This window comes from Dromiciops gliroides, chromosome 2 (assembly GCF_019393635.1).
Source record: "Dromiciops gliroides isolate mDroGli1 chromosome 2, mDroGli1.pri, whole genome shotgun sequence".
NCBI classification, from domain to species: Eukaryota; Metazoa; Chordata; class Mammalia; order Microbiotheria; family Microbiotheriidae; genus Dromiciops; species Dromiciops gliroides.
Window position 1 is genome coordinate 538,723,178 of NC_057862.1, and position 21,503 is coordinate 538,744,680.

The 21,503-nt window shown below is 42.9% G+C and overlaps 1 protein-coding gene across 6 annotated transcripts in view; it reads right to left on the reverse strand.

The window, feature by feature from the left end:
• LZTS1 (leucine zipper tumor suppressor 1) overlaps positions 1-21,503 on the reverse strand; it is a 75,325-nt gene that overhangs the window by 13,674 nt on the left and 40,148 nt on the right. Inside the window, exon 2 of one of the 6 annotated variants that reach the window (XM_043988121.1) lies at positions 2,268-2,440. The exons of the other annotated variants lie outside the window; for them this stretch is intronic. The gene's annotated coding sequence lies outside the window, so the exon portion shown is untranslated. The remainder of the gene's footprint in view (positions 1-2,267; positions 2,441-21,503) is intronic. 6 annotated transcript variants of the gene reach the window in all.

The window sequence follows — 21,503 nt, forward strand, 5'->3', positions numbered from 1 at the left end:
TAAGACTGGGCAAGTTACTTAGTCCCTTTCAGCTTCAGTTTCCCCCTTCATCAAATGGGAATAATAATAACATAGGGTTATTGTAAGATTCAGCTGAGATAATACACCTAAAGTACTTTGTAAACCTTGAATGCTAATTATTGTTATTATTATAGGGAGCTCCTGGATCAGTGTAGGTTTTGATACAGTGTCTGTAACACAACAGGATTAGAGTTGTCTATAATCCTCAAAGGTTAAATGACTTTCCTAAATTCACACAGTACCTCTGTGTCAGGACTTGAACCCAAGTCCTTCTGACTCAGAGGCTAGGTCTCTTTCGACCACACTACACAGCCTTTTAATGCCACACTGGTTTTCATTTGCAAACAACAAACCATTACATAAATGTGAGCTATTTTAAAGAGCATTTATTTCAAGTTTATGGTCTGCCTGGAGGCAGAACAGTGACCTAAATGTATTTCCATCTGCCTTTGGTGGGCTTCCCTTCCCCCCTCAGCACAGGACCTTCCCCTCCTTCTCTCTGCCCTTCCCTGCCCAACCCCCACCCAGCTCACTTCCCTTTGGCGGCTCACGGCCTATATTCCGGACCTACCTGTTAACCTTAAATCTTTATGCTTTTCATCTTGATGCTCCCTAATGTCCATCTACTGGTCATATGCCCTATTTCAGGAGGCCTCCACTGGGAACTAGAATCGAAAGTGATCTCTGACAGCGGAATGTGCTGCCCACACACCAGAAAACAAAGGGTGATTTTACCTCAGGGCTCCAATGCCTTAGCTGAAAGATGATTAAGAGTGAATTTGAGGCTCTGTGGCAAGATGGCGGGAGAGATACTTGGCAGACTAGTCTATTAGGGTCACATCAGGGAAGCAGCTGCCTCCTCATTTGTTCATTCATTCACTAAGAGCCTACTATGTGTAGGGCATTGGGAGGAAGCAAAGGAGAGACAGGCAGTGCCTCCCTGCTGAGATCTAATGGGACAAAAGGGGATTGATCTCCTGTGCCTAGGGTGGTCCAAATACCATTAGAGCACCATTCATCAGCCTCACAGCTGATGGCCAAGGAAGACCTCATGGAGGAGGTAAGATTGCAATGGGGCTTCGAAGAATGTCCATGGCAAATCAAGGAGGAGCAGTTTCAAAAGTAATAGGATTATCCAGTTCAAAACCACGGTTGGATACAACCCGATTTTCCACTGTGCTTATTCATTCTGGAAGTTCAGACAATACTTATCCCCCTCCTCCAACCTCCTCCAGCAGAGGATCAGAGCCAAGGATAACAGCAAAATGCCCTATGGGCTGTGCACCAGGAAACTGGAACATCCAAGCTGCCTGACTTAACTCCCACACTGGCAAATTGTTCCAAGAAATGCTGAGATGTGGCCGAGTTCTGAGCTGTCTCCTAGGCACTGTTTCCTTCAGCCCCACAGCCTCCTGGGCAGGTGGAGCAGGTGGAAGGGAAATTCTCTTCATTTCATCAGTGACTTGCTGAAGGCCTTGTGGTGAGTCAGAGGTGGAGTCTAGGTAAGGATCCAAAGTCGTAATCCTCTACTCACTCTTCCATCTCCCACATGCAGCACTGACAAGCACTTGGTGGGGTAGAAGTGACTCCAATCACAGATCCATAATAATAACTCATTTGTATAATGCTTCACATATATTTTCATTGGAACCTCGTGTTAATCCTGTGAGATATGTTCCACATATAGTCTCTATTTTGCAAGTGAGGAAACTGAGACGCAAGGATATTAACTGACTTGACCCTAATTACAGAGCTAGTAATTGTCAGAATCAGGATCTGAAGTCAAATGTTCCACATTCCAAGTCCAGCTCTCTATTCCTTACTCTCTGTTTACTCTTGGGAATAGGATTATAGATTCAGATTTAGATGGGAACTTTAAAGTCATCTGGCCCAATTCCCTCATTTTGTGAGGGCCAGGGAAGTTAGATTTGCTCAAATTCACAGAGGTAGGAAGTGGCAGAGCTAGGAGTCAAAACCAAGCTGGTACAGTGGGGAAAAAATGCTGGGTATGGAACAGAGGACCTGGGTTCAAATCTTGCTTCTAATATTTGCTACCTTTCTGACCTTGAGAAAGTCACTTAACATCTTTGTTTCCATTTCCTCATCTGTAAAATGAAAGAACTGGACCTGATCATTTCTGCATTCCCTTCCAGCTCTAACTCTATACGTAACACTGAATTGACTATTCTTGTACAACAGGGGGGAAATAATGGGAGAAGGGATAGGAGAATTTATAAGAATATTACCTTTGACTTGCAGAGAGAAGGGATGTCCCTAAGCCTGGGAAAGACTCCTCCTTGTTCCTTGGAGCTCAGCTACCTTTGATGACACAGAGGAAAACTTTGAAGATAAGCTTTGTTTTGCAATCCCTTGGAAGCTGGCTGGCTCCGTGAGTCTCCAAAGTAACTTCCTCCCCAGTCTGCCAAGTGATATAGCTCATTGAACCATCTAGCCCAGATGTGTAATGTGATAGCAAACACTGATGTTTCATGACCCTTGTGCTCTCCCCCTGACCCCGATACCCCTTCTCTCTGGCAGTTAGAAGGGTGTTATGCAATATCCGAGGGCTAAGAAAGGAATGAGGAAAAATAAAAGAAAGACCAATATAAGGGAAGAAAAAACAGATTCATAAAATGATAGGATTTAAGAATGCTATAGCTGGAGGGCACTTCAGAAATCATCTAATCCAAGTGATACTCTATTGTGATAGAGTAGGAAAAGGGTTAGATTTGGCATCAGAAGGCCTTGTTTCAAAACATAGGCTGTCATTCACTACCTATAAGATGTTGGGCAAGTCACCCTTGACCTCAGTTTTCTCATCTGTAAAATGTGTGAGGGTTGGACTAATTGACCTCTATGTTCCCTTCCAATTCTAAATCTTAGGGTCTTATAAACTTTCATTTTAACAGAAGGGAAAACTGAGGTACAGAGAAGAGGAAGTGACTCAGAATTAGAGACTAGAATGGACAAGCAAATGGAAGTCAGTTGGGCTCCATCTTAGGTCAATGGGTTTTCTTCCTTCCTCTGTGGGAAGGAACTGGGGAAAAGAGCCTTGAGATCACCTGTTTAATCTCCATTTTACAGATGGGGAATCCAAAACCTAGAAAGGTGAAATTATTTGCCTAAGGTCACACAGTACAGTTATACACTGAGGGTGTAACAGTAGGGTGCCCCCGTGATCTGGAAAATCCATGGAAAATTCTTTGACCCTCCCTTTGCCCCAGAGAAGTCTGAATTATTATGGTATTGAAAAGAAAACATGTTGATGTTATACAATATTATTCATACATTTTAAGCATTTCTGAGTTTCTAAACTTTTTCTGTGTTGTCTGCTGGCCTTCATGTGTTGTCTTCAGCTTCTACAAAACTCCCCCCAAGTTCCTATTTAACTTCTTATGCTGACCTGAGGTACATTAAAGCTGTGATGGAAAAACTCATGATGTGGAAAGGATAATTGTAAATTAGTAGTGGAGCCAGAACTAGAATCAAGGCCTCTAGGAGAGGGAAAAAGAGAGAGAAAGAGACAGAGAGAGAGAGACAGATACAAAGACAGAGAAATGGAGGGAGGGAGAGAGAGAGAGAGAGAGAGAGAGAGAGAGAGAGAGAGAGAGAGAGAGAGAGAGAGAGAGAAGTGAGAATTAGAGAAGAAGCATATAACTATGAACTATGGCAAGTGGTACCTGTCTTGTGTCCTTTTCCCTTCAATCACTGGACACCCAGGAAAACTAGAGAGATGGTGTAATGCAAGGTCCAAACTATTCTGAGATCTTCCTTAGAATCTGTCTTCATTGTGATGCTTCAGCCTCTCCAGCCCCACACTAAAACAGTGTGAGCTTCCCCAATGAATGGCAAGTCAAAGGCTCACCTTGGAACTTCTGATACTCTAAAACAGGGACAGTGATGGGAAACAACTCCTCCCACCTTCCCTCCCCCTCCACTCCCCAAGGCTCTAGGATGCATCTCTGTCTTCTAAACTGGTTTCCCAATTCATCACTAGCTTTATACAGAGAGCTAAGCAAGTCACTAAATGATATTCTCCCTTGCGTTGCCTGTTTCTTAGAAAAGGATATCCCAAAGTAAAGTTGGACAGAAATCAGTCTGGACTCTGTGATTTTCTTTCTTTCTGCTTTTAACAAAGTCTAGACATTTCTTTCTTAAAACCCTTAACAAGGGAGCTGATAGGTGACAAAGCAGATAGAGCACTGGGCTGGGAACAAGGAAGACTCATCTTCGTGAGTTCAAATCCAGCCTCAGACACTTCCTGGAAGTGTGACCCTGGGGAAAACACAACCCTGTTTGCCTCAGTTTCCTCATCTGTAAAATGAGCTGGAGAAGGAAACAGCAACCTACTCCAGTATCTTTGCCAAGAAAACTCCAAAGGGTGTAATGAAGAGTAAGACACGACTGAAATGACTGAACAACAACACAACAAAGGGCAACTACCCGATAAACCACACACATGGAGCCCCTATTGCCCATTTTTCTATAAAGGCAATAGATAAAAGGAACAGTGACTGAAATTAATTCCATCAGGAGTCCCAGGTCATGGAAGGCAGTAAAGCTTTTTTTTCCCTCTGTGGGGAAAATTCTGGGTCTCTTGTGTGCCTAAGATACAGGTACAGCTCATGAGAAATGACCTAAGCCCAGCCCATCAGAGTCTCTTGTCCCACACTCTTCCTCAACCCCCTACACGCTGCCTCTTTGCCTCTCTCTTTCTTTCCACTTCTTCTCCCTTCCTCCTCTTGTTACTTATTCCCTCTCTTCTTCAAGTCTAGGGGAGTAGGGAGATGACACAGATAGCCAGAGGACATTCATTGGAGAGTGGCACAAGCACTGTCTTCCCTTCCTGGCACTGCTGCTTGCCTGGCACCTGGCACTGCCTCCCTATTGCCTTTGTTAATCTTGCCAGCCCTGCTGTTGCTGCTGCCACCACTGCTGCCACATGGCAAAGCAGGAGCCAAGAAAAATGCTGAATTACAACACTGACAATCAGAGACCTGAGAGCAATAAACGGAGAGAGGGATGCCCTGCCTCTCCCCACTCACCAGGATCAATTTCATGCTGTTTTTCTGCGCTCTCTCTCTCTCGCTCTCTCTCTCTCGCTCTCGCTCTCTCGCTCTCGCTCTCTCGCTCTCGCTCTCTCGCTCTCGCTCTCTCGCTCTCGCTCGCTCTCTCGCTCTCTCTGTCTCTCTCTCTGTCTCTCTCTCTGTCTCTGTCTCTGTCTCTCTCTCTCTCTGTCTCTCTCTCTCTCTCTCTCTCTCTCTGTCTCTCTCTGTCTCTCTCTCTCTCTCTGTCTCTCTCTCTCTCTCTCTCTCTGTCTCTCTCTCTCTCTCTGTCTCTCTCTCTCTCTCTTTGTCTCTCTCTCTCTCCCTCCCTCACACACACTCACACACACTCACACACACTCACTCACACTCACTCACACACACTCACACACACTCACACACACTCACACACACTCACACACACTCACACACACTCACACACACACACACACACATTGTCTATCAGACTTCTGCTTGATAACTGTCATGCAAAGTAGCCTGTAAGGAAATCCATGCTTCCTGGCTTGCCTCCCATTATTTTGATTCTCCAATAATATCTCCAACTCAGGTTAATCAGTACAGGAACCAATGGTCTCTGAGGTTCTAATCCCATTTCTGTCATTCACCTCTTTTATGGCATTGGGCAAATCATTTAAATTCCGTTTTAGCTTTCTCTTCGGTTAAAAAGGAGATAATTATATCTGCCCTTCCTGCCTCAAAGTGATGCTATGAGGCCAAAAGAAAAATTTATGTGCAAGCACTTTGAAAAGTTTCAAGGGTCATAAAGTAATACATTATTATTAATGTTATTTTTCTTGCTTAAGTGGAGTTATCCAAGGAGTTCAAATGGCATTATAAAGTCAATTTCTTTGTGTGTGGGGGGGGCGGGCGGGCATCATGAGGGTTAAGTGACTTGTCCAGGGTCACACAGCTAGTAAGTGTGAAGTGTCTGAGGACCGATTTGAACTCAGGTCCTCCTGAATCTAGGGCCAGTGTTTTATCCACTGTACCACCTAGCTGCCCCCAAGTCAATTTCTTTTATATGCATCTGGAACTTCATTTTGGAGGAGACAGTATTGCCCTGGCAATAAAGAGCCCTTGGCTCTGAAATCAGGATTCCCAGGATCCTAGCTGCCCCGGGGTCAGGATTTCTTAACCTGAGGACCGTGATCTTGAATGGGCTTATTTAGAGGACCATGAGCTTATTTTGACAAATCTCTAACTAAGAATTAGCACTTCTTTCAATTATGAATTTAAAAAAATCATTCCGTAAATGGCAGGTTTCACCAGATAGCCATAGGAGTCCATGACATAAAAAAGTAAGCACCCCTGGATGAGATGATCTTTAAATCACCCATTTGAGAACTGGGAACTTTAAAGTTGTTTCCACTTTTAATAGTCTCTGATCTGATGGCAACCCCCATCCTGTTTAATCAGCCCATGAACTCTGTGGCCTCTTGGAGAGGTACAAATAATATGGACTTGGGTTGTTGATTTAACCATTGACTTAACCCTAATGACTCCCAAGTTCTCTCTAGAGATGAAGGGAGGAAGTTGAGGGAGTCGATAAGGGTCATGGACATGGGGAAGAGAGGTTCTCAAACCAGACCTCTTCATTTTCACCTCATGGATCCCACAGGGCTTCAGCTGAAAAACTGAAGGTCATCTTATTCAGCTGCCCCATCCTGCTCTACTTGAATCCCATGGACCTGAATTGACTTCCTGAGCCCTATGTAGTAGCAGAACGCTTTAGGCAGTAGATTAAGGCTGGGGTGTTAAACAAACCAGGTGGCCTGAACTGGATTAAAATGAAAGTGGGAAGGGTGGCTAGGTAGTGCAATGGATAAAGCCCTGGCCCTGAATTTAGGAGGGAGGACCTGAATTCAAACTGACCTCAGACACTGGACACTTACTAGCTGTGTGCCCCTGGGCAAGTCACTTAACCCTCATTGCCCCACAAAAAAGAAAAAGTGGGAAATATTTAACAAAGTATATAAAAATACAACAAAACATAGATAATGTTAATATGTCATTTTCCAAGTCAAGAAACACTGGAAGGGAGCTAACTATAGCACTCTTTCCATGGCACTGGAGTTGGAGTCAGAGGACCTGGGTTGGAATCCAGACACTGTAGTCTACAATCTGTGTGACCCTGGGAAAAGTAATTTAACTAACTTCTCTGCACCTATTTCTTCAGCTAAAAAACGAGGGGACGAGACTAGATCAGTGATGTTAAATTCAAATAGAAATGGTGGCAGGGCACTACACCATAATAAGAATTACAAAATTCATCTTTGTCTCCCCCTAATGTGATAGTAATGTGCAGTCCCTCCCCAACAAGTTCATTGCCAACCAGAATGATCTATATACACATGAGTTATTTGTGTGTTGTTATTATTATAGAAGCATAGATTTAGATCTATAAGCATCAGCTCAGGAGCTGCTGATTAAATTTCCAGTGTGAGCATTTACACTGCAGAAATTAGTAAAAGCTATAGCTTAGGACTTGATTTATTATTGTGTTCATTGCTTTAAGAAAATGATGGGTAAAATGTTGATAATACAGATAAAATTTAAAAGTCTGTCACGGGTACATAATTTTCCCCCAAAACAGAGAGCTGATGGTTAAACATTTACCAGCACACCCCTGGGTATAGAAAGGACTTTAGAGATTAAGTTAGATAAGCCAGAGGCAAGTAGTTGGCACAGTGGATAGAGCACTGGCCCTGGAGTCAAGAGGACCCAAGTTCAAATTTGGCCTTAGACATTTGACACTTACTAGCTGTGTGACCCTGGGCAAGTCACTTAACTCCAATTGATTCAAACATCCTGGGTTATCTCCGGTTGTCTTGATGTATATCTTGCCACTGGACCCAGATGGCTCTGGAGGGGAGAGTGAAGCTAGTGACTTTGCACAGCCCTCCCTCACTTAAATTCAATTCACAGCAAGTCATGACATCACCTCCTGATGTCACGGTCCTCTTTGAATATGAAGGACATACAACAACAACAACCTAGATAATCCAACCCCTTCACTTTACAAATGAGGAGACTGAGGCCTAGAGAGAAGAAATGATTGCCTCAATGTCAGGAGTAGAATCTGGGTGTTCTGACTCCAAATTAATACTCTTTGTACTAAGCTAGACCCCTAATAACTCCATTAAGTCCCTTCTCTGTTCGATATCCTTTATATAGTCCCTCCTGCATGCCAGGTACTGTGCTAAGTGCTTTACAAATATTATCTCATTTGATCCACCACAATCCTGAGATCGTGGATGTGAGGTGTTTTGTAAGCCTTAAATTACTCCATAAATGCTAGTAACTTATTACTCTGAGGGATGGATCCCTGGTGGTAGAGGACAGTGTGTGCCTTAATACAGAGGAAATGGGTGGCAGGAACTGTATGTGTGTGTGTGTGATGCTGCCAGACACACCATCAGCCTGAAATGCTCACTGTACCTGGGATTCTCAATGTGTGTTTCTAGGCTGTTGCTAAGCTCTTCAGACATTATTGTTCTGCATGAATTCTCTGGTCCCTAATAGGAAAATAGCATCTGGCTCCCTGGAAATGGGAGGTAGCAGGGAAGGCAAGACCAGGGACCAGCTCCACCCTCCTGGCCTTTTCAGGAGAGATTTGGATGCCTTCAGAAGAGGTTAGCCAGGGTTCTTTCCCATGGTTCAGTGGATAGAGTGCCAGTCTCAGAATCAGAAAGACTCATCTTCCTGGGTTCAAATCTGGTCTCAGGCACTTACTAGCTGTGTGACCCTGGGCAAGTCATTTAACCCTGTTTACCTCAGTTTTTCTCATCTGTCAAAATGAGCGGGAGAAGGAAATAATTGCACTCTAGTATTTTTGCCATGAAAATCCCCAATGGGGTCACAGAGTTGGACACAACTCAACAACAATTCTTAATGTTATCAATAATATTTCTGTGTCTTTTTTTTTAATGGCACTTTTAAGGTTTACAAAAATTCTTTCTTACAACACCCTGGGAAGTTACAGAAAGGTGGTTTGGCAAGCTGGAGCATGTGGGGGAATTGGAATCAGGAGATCCAACTAGCTGTGTGATTCTGGGCAAGTGAAATTAATTTTCAGAGACTCAGCTTCCCCATCTGTAAAATTAGTATAATAATACCTGAACCTTACAGGATATCTTTGTGAGGAAAGTACTTTGCAAACCTTAAACCACTATAGAAATAGGACCTTCTTATTGTTGCTGTTTGTGTTCATATAGCACCTTTTTTCTGCAGGCCTCAGGAGCATCATCAGGCATGCACACCTCACTACCACCCTCCCACCATTCATAACCTACCCATTCTTAAAGGTTTAGCTCCAAACTTCCCTTCTTCCAGGGAGCCTTCCCAGGCTACCTAGCTCCACAATGAACCATCCCTTCTCTGGATTCTTCTTTCTCATTGCTAGAATTACTCATTAAGCAGTTAAATAGCAATACCAGCCACATAATTAAGTCAGCCAGGATTTAACTTTTCAAATATGTAGCGTATGTTAATTTAGAATCAAATTTTAAAGCCTCTCAAGGCCTGGAACTGTGTATTCACATCCTCCATAGCTCCTAACTCAGTGGGGGGCCCTCAGGGCACAGTAATCATACCTTCATTCATTCCTTTAACAAAAAAATCTTAAGCACTCCATTTTGTACAGAGGCAAGTCAAGTATGAGGAGGAGATGCAAAGTTAAGATAATGCATTCTTGCTTTCAAGGAGTTTACATTCTAGTTGGAAGTTACTATGTATTTTATGGAAGGAGAAAATGAGGCAGAGGATGCCAGACTTGCCAAAAGTTGTGCAGTAAGTTCACACCCAGACTCTGCATTAGAATCCAAGTCTCCCAATTCTTAGACCAAGGCTCAGTCCTTTAGAATGAATTGAAACCAGCCAAGCCTAGGGGACCTCAGCCTGCCCTCTTTCTCCCCAAACCAGAACTGGGGAGATGGAGACAAGATTCTGGATAGCAACAATCAGTAAACATTTATTAAACTTACTATGTGATAGGCACTGTGCTAAGAACTGAGGCTGGAAATAGAAAGATGCCCTCAAGGAACTTACATTCTAAGGGGACACAACAATCAGCACAAAAGGATACACATGATATTTGCAAAATAAATACAAAGTAGCTACGGAGGGGGGAAGGGGGCACTAGCAGGTGGTAGGAAAAAGAAAGGCTTCCTTTAAAGGTTTCCCTTATGCTGAGTCTTGAAGGGATTCCAAAACACAGAGGGGAAAGATGGAATGCATTGCAGGGATGGGGATGGGCAATGGCTTCTTCTTGTTCAGTCATTTCGGTCATATCCAACTCTTCATGACCCCATTTGAGGTTTTCTTGGCATTGGAATGGTTTGCTATTTACTTCCCAAGCTTATTTTACAGAGGAAGACTGAGACAAAAAGGCTTTTACGTGACTTGCTCAGAGTCACATAGCTAGTGAGGCTAGATTTGAACTCAGGTCTTTCCAACTCCAAGCCCAGTGTTCTATCCACTGTGCCACCTGGCTGTGCCATCTCAATGACACAGATAGAACATGGCACCATGTCTGTGAAACCACAAGTAGGTCATTATAGCTAGACCATAAAGCATCTAAATAGGAGTACTGTATTAGAAGGCAATAAACATATAATGGGACCAATTGGCAAGTGATTTAAATGGCAAAAAGAGATATTTATATTTGATCCAAGAAATAGTGAAGAACCAATGAGGTTAATTGAGTTTTGGGAGGGGTATGGGGTATTTGTGGGGAGTAGACATGATGAGACTTGGGCTACTTTGGTTGTCCTGGGGATAAATGGGGGGGGCACAGATATCTTGATTCAGAGAGAACAATTAGTAAACTATGACAATAATCTTGGTGATGAGGTCCTGGACTATCATGGTGGCTGAGGAGGGGCCTTAGATGAGAGATGTTGAAGAGGTAAAAATGAAGAGATATGGCAACTGAAAAGATAGTGATACCCTTGACAGGAAAAGGGAAATTTGAAAGATGAGTAAGTAGGCTTGGGAGAAAGCTCCATTTTGGAATATTGATTCTGAGGTGTCTAAATATGTGTGTATATGTGCAGTATATCTATATCTATATGTATGTATGTGAATATGTATACGTGTATATATACATGTATACATACTTAGATATTTCTGTATGCAAATATCTGTCTATACATAACTGGCGGTTATCTGTACAAAGATGGTAACCTTAGGGGACTCATGGTTAGAGGGAATTAAATGGATGACGAATCAGCAAAAGAGACTGAAGTGTGGTTAGATAGGTATGAGGAGAACCAGTAGAGAGATCGTTACCAACATTTTTATTTTGTTTATATCAAGGTATTAGGATTGTTTTGACTGCTAATGATTTGTGGAGATATTGTACTACCGCTGAAAGAAACTTGAACTAGATATTAGAAGAACTGGATTCTGGTCTGAGCTTGGCCACAAACTCTTGAAATGCTTGGAAGAGGTCAGAGGTCAGAGGTTGCTAGATCTAAACGTGAAAGGGACCTCACAGGTCATCTAGTCCAAGTTTATGATTTTGAAGATGAGGAAACTGAGGCCCAGAGAGCTTGAATGACATGCCCAATGTTGCAGTGGCAATAAGTAGAATACAATCAGTTCTGCTATAATACTTGTCTTAAAATGATTGATATATTAGGGAATGATTTTTAGCATAACTCAAATTTCGAGTTTGCTTATTGTGATTTTTACCCCCAAGAAATAGTGAAAATTCAGAAAACCATACCGCTTAAAAATAACTTGTAAGTTGCCATCCTTTTGACTCCCATTTCCAAGAACAAACTTCAGGTCTTTTTCATGGTACATTTCCATGTTTATTATATATCTTTTGGTGTAGTAGGAGCTATGGGTAGCAGAGAACTGATCTGCACATCCCACTCCCATTTGCCTCTATAACCTTGTGGATGTAATTTGATGCTTATGTGTTTTTTTTTTTTTTGTTTTGTTTCGTTTTTTGGGTTCTTTTGCAGGACAATGAGGGTTAAGTGACTTGCCCAGGGTCACACAGTTAGTAAGTGTCAAGTGTTTGAGGCTGAATTTGAACTCAGGTCCTCCTGAATCCAGGGCCAGTGCTTTAACCACTGTGCCACCTAGCTGCCCCGATGCTTATGTGTTTTTAAGCATTTAACATAAACAAAACTTTTCTATCATTTTTATTAGTTTCCTATTTGTGTGTGTGTGTGTGTGTGTGTGTGTGTGTGTGTGTAGGCTGCTAAGTGGTGCAGTGGATGAAGGGATGGGCCTGGAGTCAGAAATACCTGAATTCAATTCTGACCTCCTGTATGACCCTGGGTAAGTTACCTTCTATTTGCCTTAATCTACTGGAATAGGAAATGGCAACACATTTTAGAATCTTTGCCTAGAAAACCCCAAACAAGGTCACAAAGAGTCGGATAAAAACTGAACAACAACAACTTTTTTATGTGTTACTGATGAAATTTTTGAGTGTGTGTCCCAATCTCAAGCTGATTAAATAGGTTGTGGTTCTTATTGTGTGACTTTGTACACAATGTGATTTTTTCAGGATGCATATATTACCTTATAGCAGAATTGACTCTAAATTTAGCATTCTTTCCCTCCAAGGTTTCCCATGGTTCAATGGAGGCCTTTAAACAAAGATTGGATGACCACTTGTCAGATATATTGCAGCAGGATTTGTGTGTTTTGGGGGAGTGTACTAAATGGTCACTGAAATTCTGTGGCTCTGGTGTCCCTACTTTAAATCTTCTCTCCTTGCTCTGCCCTAAATTTAACCATCTTCTTCCCTTTACTCTTCTGTTATTCCCTCTCCCCCAACTCGGCTTGTAAATCGTTCTGAAATCTACTGACCAAGATGCTTTTGGAGAGCTCTGAATTACACGACATCATTCTAAGGTTTTACTGCAGAGACCCTGATAGTAAAATGGCAGCACTGAACCAGGGTATACCACCGAGGCCTCTTCAGAGGGCTCAAAGGAGGTCTTGCCCAGGATTAATCAACCACCATCCTTGATGACTCTCCTCTGACCCCTTCTTTTCCCTTGAAACTGACCAAGCTTTCTGGCTTTCCTTACTTAGTAATCCTCTCCAAGCACCTTCTCTTGCTGGTATTTCTCATCTTCGTCTTGCCCATTATCCCATTTAAATTGAGAAGTGGAAATTTTTAGAGAAATGGATGATTTTTTAAAATGGTGGGCTTGGTCATATGGCAAGGCATGAGGGGTAATAGGTCCAGGAGCCGAAGAGCTTCTTTGGGACATTTGTGATGTCAAGAGAAAGCAAAGCAGGCTCCCAGCATCTTGAGTGAGCCAGCCATGGAAGACTTACTGACATGGATGAGTCAAACAGAACTGGCAGGCATGGCTGGGTTGTGAGTTTCATAATGAGAGGAAATTTTCAAACAAATGAGCTCCCAGCTCCATATGAAGATTTAAGAGAGTCCTATGTTTTAAAGCTGAGAGCTTCCATAGAAAGGATCTTGTCCAATATCTTTATTTTAATAAGGGAAAAACTGAGGGTCAGAAAGGCAAATTGATTTTCCCAAAGTTACACAGACAAGAGGGAGAATCCCAGGTCATTTGATGCCAAATCCAACGTTCTTTCCATTGTACCACAGTGTAGACTTGGCTGCACTTCTGATGAGAGCCCAGAGGGATACAGTGGCATATACTGGAGAGCTAGCTAATCCATCCCAGAAATGACATCCTCCACACAATCACCTACCCACACACAGACACAAACTTTCCTTTTTCCCTCCCATCCACTCCATGATGCCAGAACAAAAGTATCTTGGTTGGTTGGATTCAGATGGAATGCTTTACCAGGTGGGGTTGGGGGAAACACAAAAGGTGAAGAGATGAAAAGGAGCACCAGAGTGAGGACAGAGCCGGGGATGAACACAGATGGAGAGCTTAGAGTAGAGGCACAGCAGAGGACAAGGATAGAGCAAGGAATAGGGGCAGAAGAGAGATGGGGCAGTTGGTGACAGAGCAGAGGAAGGAGAGACAGAGCAGATGAAAGAATACAGATCAGTTGCAGGATAGAACAAGGGGCAGGGGCAGAGCCAATGAAGAAGTTCAGATCGGGGCACAGCAGGGACAGAGCAGAGACAGAGAGGTGGAGGTAGAGCCTTGAACTTCATCAGGGAATCCAGGTTGCTGGTGGGTTGGCAGCATGGCCCACTCACTCAGCCCACTTTTAAGTAGCACTGGAGACTGGTGGAAAGAGGCAGAAAGTGAAAGAGAAAACGGTCCATGCCTAAGTCATTCCATTATGGTGACCAATCTGCCTCCTACTACTTCAGAAAAAAACAGAGCCATGATGTTGCTTGCCCATTTTTGTGTGTGAGCTGATCTTCTTCAACATTCATGCTGTGGCTGGCCCTGGATGTCAGTCAGTCTCCTCACCCCCCCCCCATCCCTCAGGCATCTGTGGGTACCTCCTGCTTTCTCTGTGCTGATTGACATCTGCCCAAGAATATGTTTTACCAAACAACTTCAACCCTTCTTCCCCATTCTTTCCAAAAATAAAGCCACAATTGCATGCAAAGCTAATGCAAATTCAACCCCTGCTGCTGCTCCCCCTCCTTGTACCCTCCCCTCTCCCTCCATCACCTGTCAAGGAGACCAGAAGGCAATTGCTTCTTCAGGCCCAAGGCAGTGAACTGGACTAGCCCTTGCTGCACAGCATCAGGCAGCTTAATTAAAAGGCAGAGCACCCCTTTTAGTCCAACAGAGCAACTAATTATAGACCAAGGATTCAGACCTTAGATAGGGAAAGAGCATAACATCACAGGAAGAGAGCTGGAAGGTATCTCCCTATTCCAAAACCCTTCATTTTACTGGAGGAGAGAACAGAGGCCCAGCATCTCGAACACAACATGTCCAAGATGGAACTCCTCATCTTTCCCCCCAAACCAAACCTCTTCCCAACTCTTCCGTTGCTGTTGAAGGCATCTCCCAGGAGTCATGCAGGAACACTGCCTCGTTATTATCTTGGACTCTTCCTTTGCACTCATCCCACATATGCCATCAAATCTTGTTTCTACCTTCATAACATTTGTTCCCTTCTTCCCACTCACACAGAGACCACCCTAATGCAGGCCTTTATCACCTCGCACTTGGACTACCGCAATCGCCTTTTAACCCATTTCCCTGCCTCAAGTCTCTCCCCACTCCAATCCATCTTCTACTCAGTTGTCAAGGTTACTTTTTTTTTAAAGCATAGGTCCTGACCATGTCAGCCTGCTGCTCAATAAAGTCCATTGGTGTTCTATTACCTCCAGAATCCCATAGAATACCCACCAGGTATTCTACAATCCAGCTATGCTGGCCTGCTGGTTGTTTCAAATACATGACACTCCATCTCCCATCTATTGAGATGGGCCTTTGAACCAGTCGTCTCCCATGCCTGGCATGTTTTCTCTCCTCACCTCTGCTTCTTAGTTCCCCCGGTTCTCTTTAAGTCTCAGCCCCAAACCATCTTTCTGTAAGAGAGTTTTCCCTGCTCCCTTAGCTTTCTCCTTTGAGGTTATCTTCCTCTTAACTCTGTAAATATCTCTCAAGTACTTATTTTCTTACATATTGTTTCTCCCATTAAAATGTGAACGAACCCTTTGAAGACAGGGTTGGTGTTTTTGCCTTTCTTTGTATCTCTAGCACTTAGTACAGCACCTGGCACATAGTCAGTGCTTGTTGTCTGACAGAAAAATGAAGTGATTGGTCTAAAGCAGAAGTTCTCAAACTTTCTGGTCTTTTTTGTTTCTGTTCACTTGTTTCAGTCATGTCAGACACTTCATGACCCCATTTGGGGTTTTCTTGGCAAAGATATTAGAGTGGCATACCATTTCTTTCTCTAACTCATTTTACAAGTAAGAAAACTGAGGAAGACAGGGTTAAATGACTTGCCCAGGGTTGCACAGCTAGTAAGTGTTTGAGCCTGGATTTGAATCTAGGTATTCCAGACTCCAGGCATGGTGCTCTTTCCACTGCAACACCTACCTGCCCTCTAGGATTAAAATGCCAACTCCTCTAGCAGTATCAGACTTGATTTTTCCACATTTTTATTGACTTTAGGCTTTGTCCAGGGGAAATATCCTCCAGGTACTCTGGATTAGTATGTACAAAGTTCTGCCATTGTATTCCAAGCCTCAAAATATTGTACAACCAAATTAATTTGAAAAAAGGCCAATCCATTCAAGTCTTCTGGTTTTTAGATGACAAAACTGAATTTTAAAGAAGTTAAGTGACTTAACCAAGGATGTGGGAAAATAGGTACACATTGTTGGTGGAGCTGTAAACTCGTCCAACCGTTATGGAGAGCAATTTGGAGCTATAGCCAAAGGGCTATAAGACTGTGCATGCCCTTTGACCCATCAATACAACTTCTAGGTCTGTATCCCAAAGAAAAGGGGTAAGGACTTATATGTACAAAAATATTTATAGCAGAGGTGTGTGTGTGTGTGTGTGTGTGTGTGTGTGGTGGCAAAGGGAATGTCCATCAATTGGATAATGTCTGAACCATTATGCTATAAAAATGATGAGGGGAATGGTTTTAGAAAAACCTGGGAAGATTTATGTGAACTGTTGCCAAATGAAGTAAGCAGAACCATGTTCTCATTGTATACAGTAATAGCAATATTGTATGATGCTCAACTCTGAATGACTCACAGTGATCCAAGACAATTATGAAGGACTCATGATGAAAAATGCTATCCATCCCCAGAGAAAGAACTGATGAACTCTGAGGACAGATCGAGGTATATTTTCTTTCTTTCTTTCTTTCTTTCTTTCTTTCTTTCTTTCTTCCTTCCTTCCTTCCTTCCTTCCTTCCTTCCTTCCTTCCTTCCTTCCTTCCTTCCTTCCTTCCTTCCTTCCTTCCTTCCTTCCTTCCTTCCTTCCTTCCTTCCTTCTTTCCTTTTCTTCTTTTCCTTGTCCTGTTTTTCCTCCTCCTCCAACATGGCTAATATGAAAATACGTTTTGTATGACTTCACATGTATAATGGGTATCATATCACTTGACTTCAAAGTGGGTGGGGGAAGGGCCGGAGAAAGGGAGAGAATTTGGAATTGTAAAGAATTAATTGTTATTTGAGGTTTTTATGCCTCGGTGCACACTGGCCTGATGCTCTGCAAACCGCATGGTGCTCCACCCACTGGTTGTAACCTTTGCCAGGGCTCTGGCACCTCACGTCATCACCACTCCCCGACGCCTACATAGGCCTGGCAAAATTATAATGATTGGAAGCCTAGTGAGGGCAGTCTTGTGACTGTCAGAGCGGCCATCCCATTGGCTGGGGCTGTGTGGGGTGTTTCTAGGTTTGGGGGAGGCGAATTGGGCATTCTAGGTGGAAGCTGGAGAGCGACAGGCAGTCTGCTGTGTATTTTCAGTGGATTCCTGGGCGGTGGTATTTTTCAGGTATTATAATTTCCCTTTCTCCATTTTATTTCCTTTCCCTTGATCGTACTTATCCTGTTTGTGTTTTTTTTTTTCACTATGCACATATTATTTTTTAAAATTTTTTTAAATTTTATTTTTTTGGTGAGGCACTTGGGGTTAAGTGACTTGCCCAGGGTCACACAGCTAGTAAGTGTCAAGTGTCTGAGACCGGATTTGAACTCAGGTCCTCCTGAATTCAGGGCCGGTGCTCTATCCACTGTGCCACCTAGCTGCCCCTGTGTTTTTTATAAAGTTCGTTCTTGTTAAAATAAATCTTGTTCTGTTTTGAGGGAGGCCGCAAGTCTCCTTCCCTGCCCCAATATTGCGGAGAGCTGCTTAGCTAGCACTCCCCAATTTAAAATTGGTCCCCACAGAATTCAAAATAAAAAAAAATGTCTAAAATATTTTAAGTGACTCACGTATGGTTATATAGTAATTTAGTGGCAGAGCTAAGACTAAACCCATGACTCCCAGCTCCTAGTTGACATCTAGTTCCATCATACCAAGCTGGCTTTTTCAGGGTGGAATGTAGGTTCTGACTGTGATGGTTAGTCACTTCTCCTTTCCAGGCCTCTGCTTCCTCATATCTAAAACGGGGAGTTGGATTACATGAGTCCCTAAAGTTCTTTCCATTTTTCAATCTAAGATCATACCAACTACAAAATGAAGAAGTGGACCAGGGTAGGTAGTCATGTTGTGAGAAAAAACACTTTAAAAATACCCAGATTTGGGGCAGCTAGATGGCGCAGTGGATAGAGCACCAGTCCTGGAGTCAGGAGGACCTGAGTTCAAATCTGGCCTCAGACACTTAACACTTACTAGCTGTGTGACCCTGGGCAAGTCACTTAACCCCAATTGCCTCACTAAAAAAAAAACAAAAAAAACCAAACCAAACAAAAAATACCCAGATTAGTTGGAAATTTGGTCCAACTCTTCTTTGGTCTTGCCTGATCTTACCCAGATCATATTAATGCTGCCTCAAATTTAATTGTATTTATTTTGTATACACTTTTAATAAATTTCTATGTAGACCAGTTGTCTCTTCAGGTAGAATTTAAGCACGTGTAGAGCAGAGATTGCTTGATTTTTGTGTTCCCTATGCCTAACACATGAAACCGACCCTAATATATGCTTTTTGACTGCTTGACTGATGTTTGCCATGGTAAAGAAGTAGGAATAAAGTAGATGCCCATTAGCTGGGTAACAGCTAAACAAACTGTGGAACCAAGAGTGCAATTGATGATCTGTCAGAAATGCTGAATATAAGTGTGCAGAGGGCCAGCAAGGGGGAACAGTGGATAGAGTGCCAGGCCTGGAATCAGAAAGACCTGAGTTCACAGGTCTGGCTACAAACATTTACAAACAAATCTGGCCACAGACATTTACTAGCTGTGTCACCTGGGTAAGTCACTTCACCCTGTTTGCCTCAGTTTCCTCATCTGTAAAATGAGCTGGAGAAGGAAATGGCAAACCACTCCAGTATCTTTGCCAGACAAACCCCAAATGGGGTTAGGAAGACTTGAACATGACTGAACAACCAAATGTATACAGTGGGTAGGCCTGGAGTCGGGAAGACCTGCATTCAAATCCACTTTTATACACTTATTAGCTTTTTGAACTTGGGAAAGCACTTCACCGCCGTCTGCCTCAGTTTCCTCAATTATATAATGGAGGTACTATCTCCCAGGGTTGTTGTGAGGATCAAATGAGACACCTGTAAAGCAGTTAGCATAGTGCCTGGTACATAGTAGGCACTTAATAAACGTTTGTAAAAAAAATCAGGGAAGACTTAGATGAAATGATGATACAAAGTGAAGTAATGCCAAGAAAATAATATACACAATTTCCACTATGATATTTGCAAAAGTAACAGAAAAAAACCGTGAACTTGAATATGATACAATTTTCATGACCAAGCTTGGCTTTGAAGAAAAGTTGAGAAAATGTACCTCCATTTCTTCTTTGAAGAAGGGGCCCACTATTGGTATAGAACAGTGCATTCATCCACTGGCAGATAGAGTTGATGTAATGGCTGCTTATACAGAACTACTTCTTTTTTTTTTTTCTGTTTAAATTTTTCTTGAAAAAAAAAAGCCAAACAAACAAACACCCTGGGGCAGCTAGGTGGCACAGTGGATAAAGCACTGGTCCTGGATTCAGGAGGACCTGAGTTCAAATTTGACCTCAGACACTTGACATGTACTAGCTGTGTGACCCTGGGCAAGTCACTTAACCCTCATTGCCCTGCAAAAGAAAAAAAAAGGAAAAAAAAAACACTAAGGGATGGCTTACTGGGTAGGGGAAGAGGAATTCCACTAGGAAATGAAGGTGATTTGACCAGGCTATCAGTTATTTTTTAAAGAGAAGTAAAAGAAATATTCCTATTAATGGGGCAAGAAGTCATGGGAGAACAACAAACTCTGGAAAGGTGAAGTCTGGTCTCAAACTCCCAGAAGTCTCTTTTCTTCCCCTCCCTGCCAGGTGTTTAGCCTGTTTTGGATTTAATAAGCACCAATGGCCAATAAAGTCTCTGCAGGGTGGTATTTTTCCATGAGATATTAATGGAAAATAAGGGCTTTGCAAAATGTGTGTGTGTGTGTGTGTGTGTGTGTGTGCACGCGCGTGTGTTTTCTGCCTGCTAAGGAGCAGGTATAGCAGACAGCCTCTCCCGCCCACACCACCCATTCTACCCCTGTGCAGCAGCAGCTTTGGGGGAGTGAAGGAAGGAAAGGAGAGAAAACAAGGAAACAACCTAGAGAAATGACTCCTGGAGGAGGGGAGAGGGGACAGTGGGGAGGGGAGGATGAGAGAGAAAGAGAAGACAGCACTGAAGACCCTTCATTTTACTCCCAAGTAATCTAGAACTACTCACCCACATACAGCCCCCCATAAGGAAGAAAAATTGGTAGAGTTCAGAGGTAGAGGGAAATGAAAGTTCTTTCATTCCTTCCCTTCACAGGCATTTTAGAGGCAGCTAGATGGGCCTGAATTCAGGAAGTCTTGAGTTCAAATTCAACTTTACATTTTCTAGCTGTGTGACCCTGAGCAAGTCACTTACTTATCTGTCTGCCTTAGTTTCCTCAACTGCTAAATAAGGATAATAATAAACCTTACCTTCCAGTGTTGTTGTGAGGATCAAATGAGATAATACCTGTAAAGGACCTGGCATATATTAATCACATAATATTTATTTTCTTACTTAAAGATAAGGAAATTGAGAAATAGAGAGGGGAAGTAATTTGTTCAAGATTTGTTGTTGTTCTGCCCTGTCTGACTCTTTGTGATCCTGGATGGGGTTTTCTTGGCAAAGATACTGGAGTGGTTTGCCATTTCCTTCTCCTGCCCATTTTATAGATGAGGAAACTGAGGGAAACAGGGCTAAGTGACTTGCCCAGAGTCACATAGCTAGTAAGTGTCTGAAGCTGAATTTGAACTCAGGCCCAATGCTCTATCCACTGGCCACCCAGCTGCTTTCTTGTTACAGAGTCAATAAATAGCAAAGCTGAGATCTGAACTCTGGCTTTCTAACTCCCTCTTGGAACTGTACCATGTTGTTGTAACCTGTTTTCCATCTTCTTTTTGTATTTAGAGCCCTTAATAAATGTTGTTGTTGTGTTTTTTTTCAATTCAGAGGTGGTTTGGAAGGTAAGGGTTTCAGTAAGAATTGGGGGTAAGAGTCAACCTGAATTCCCTGCAGCATTCTTTTCAATTGTGTGTACGTGTGTCTGCACAGGCTTGGGTGTCTTTTTCTGGAAGGGGCTAGGGTCTGGTATGAGGGGGTCTGTAGATAGGCTACCCATCTGTCTGCACTGAGAGCAGTTCCACAGTGTCTGGCTGTCTCTAAGGTATGTGTGTGCATGCCTGAGTTCATTGGAGGTCTCTGGCTGGTCTCTGCTTGCCCTAGTTAATCCATCCTTACCAAAAGGTGCTTCCTTCTAGTCTCAAAGCTATTTAATGTGTCTGGCTGGGTGTTTTGAATGCCTCCATCACTTACTGTCC